The sequence below is a fragment of the Camellia sinensis genome, chromosome 9, assembly GCF_055761805.1.
Source record: "Camellia sinensis isolate YWXY chromosome 9, ASM5576180v1, whole genome shotgun sequence".
In the NCBI taxonomy this organism is placed as follows: Eukaryota; Viridiplantae; Streptophyta; class Magnoliopsida; order Ericales; family Theaceae; genus Camellia; species Camellia sinensis.
Genome location: NC_138969.1, coordinates 187,533,470 through 187,535,580, shown reverse-complemented (window position 1 = coordinate 187,535,580; position 2,111 = coordinate 187,533,470).

The following is a 2,111-nucleotide window of genomic DNA, read 5'->3' as shown; positions in this document are numbered from 1 at the left end:
AGGCTTGGCTACCTAATCATGGCATATGATACAATTTTATAACATGCTTTCAAACACGTATCCAAATAAGTATTAATTTGACAATGTAGTTTGAATGATGCGTCGACTCTCGGTGCATGCAAGACAAATGAATGATGCAAACATGCAAGCATAAGGTATGCTAATTGAAAATGTCCCTAATCTAACCATCAAAAGCGGATAAATAAAAGGGAGAAAGACGTGGGGTTGGAAGACATGCACACATGCACGCACACTTATTACAACATTGCGCCCTGTCGAAGGAAGGTCCGAATGAATAAGCTAAGCTACACTAAACTAAGGTAATTATTACAAAACGAATTAATTAACTATTCTAAGCTAATTATTACAACACAATTAAAATAAATTAACTAACTATTCTAAGCTAGCTAAAATATTACAAACCAAATTAAACTAATTAATTACAACACTTGTATTAATTAGCTACAACAAACTAATAAAGCAATTAAATGGCCTCGAGGGATGAGAGATGCATGCATGCTCGGTTACTCTACCCGAAAATGCCCTTGCCTTGCCATCGAACGCCTCTGTTTGTACTCATTTGATCACCGAAAATTGTACCAACTTCCAGATTGCCTCTGCACCAACACAAGAACACAATTGCACAAAAATTCACTAGTGGCCGGTCGGCCATAAAAAGTGGCTGTCGGCCACCTTAACTGGCCAATCCATTAGTTTAAGTGGCCGGTCGGCCACCCTCATTTTCGGACTTCTGCTTTTGCTGCAATAGAGAACAACATAGGCAAAACAAAGCATTTTCAAGGAATATGTGTACTGCTACACACCTTATCATTTCTCAAGCTCAAATGAGTGTAGCTCTTGGCTCTCAAACCACCAACCAAGCATTTTCAATGCATGATGGCCAAAGAACCAAGCTTGTACTAGGTCAATGAATGCACAAATAAGACTCGAAGGACCACCACCCTATCACGCATGATCAAGGGTGTCGATGACCAAGAAAAGTGGCACGTTTCATCACTTTGAGTATGAAACATCCCATTTTTCTTGTGTTTGGATTAACGTCCGATCCAAACACATGCAATGCAACACAACATGCTTATCTTGCTCAAGTTGTACTTGGTTCATTTTATTTACACATTTTACATTACCGATTAGTCCTTTAACCAATTAAGTCCAAAACAAGAGTCCTCTAATTGGAAAGAGGGCTTAATCCACAAGTACCTAGAGCATGAAAGAGGCCTCATGTTGTTGGTTAGTAGAAACCCTCAAGAGAGGATTAAAATCATTAGGCATGAGAGCCTCAATTTCACACTCAAGCCAACAAGGGGCTCAAGACCACTTTCAAAACAAAGTAAAGAGTGAAGAATAGAGGGAGGTTGTAGACATTTCAGTGCTGATATGGCATGCAAAAAGACACTAAATCATGCAAGCAACTCAAACACAACATGTTTAAGAACCTAAAACATCAAACTAGTGAAGATCACAACACTATAAGCATGCAACACAAAGCTCAACAAACCAAACTAGCTTTGGACAGAGTTAAAACAGGCCAAAACAGTGGCTAAAACATGTTGTGATCGAGGCACAATAGGCTAGAAAAACATGCTCACATGTTAGCTTGCAAACAAGACTCAAGGCACAACTCTCAAAAGCAATGAAAGAGTGAAATAAATGAGCATGTGACAGAGCCATATACACTAAAATTACTTGTTAAATGATGCTACAGCATGCAATCAATTCAAGCATAACATGTTTAAAGGCCTAAAATGACAAGCTAGTGAAGGCCATTTGCACTACAGCTATACAAGACAAGGCCCACATGACCAAAGCAACTAAAAAAAAGCTAAATCATGCCAAATCAGAGGTAAACACATGCTGGAAACAAGCTAAGATAAGCTACAAAAACATGCTACCATGTGATGCTAACTAGGCATGCAAGTGAGACACAAGGAAGGGAGCTAACCCCTCCATTTTTGGACTTCAAAACATATTTTTTACCACTAAAATAACTCTGAATTTCAGTGGTTTAAAGGCCTAAAAAGTTTGATTTAAAGGTGATGAAAGATGGCACAAAAAGCTTCACAAGCCAAAGAGCCAAAAGGGGGGACAAC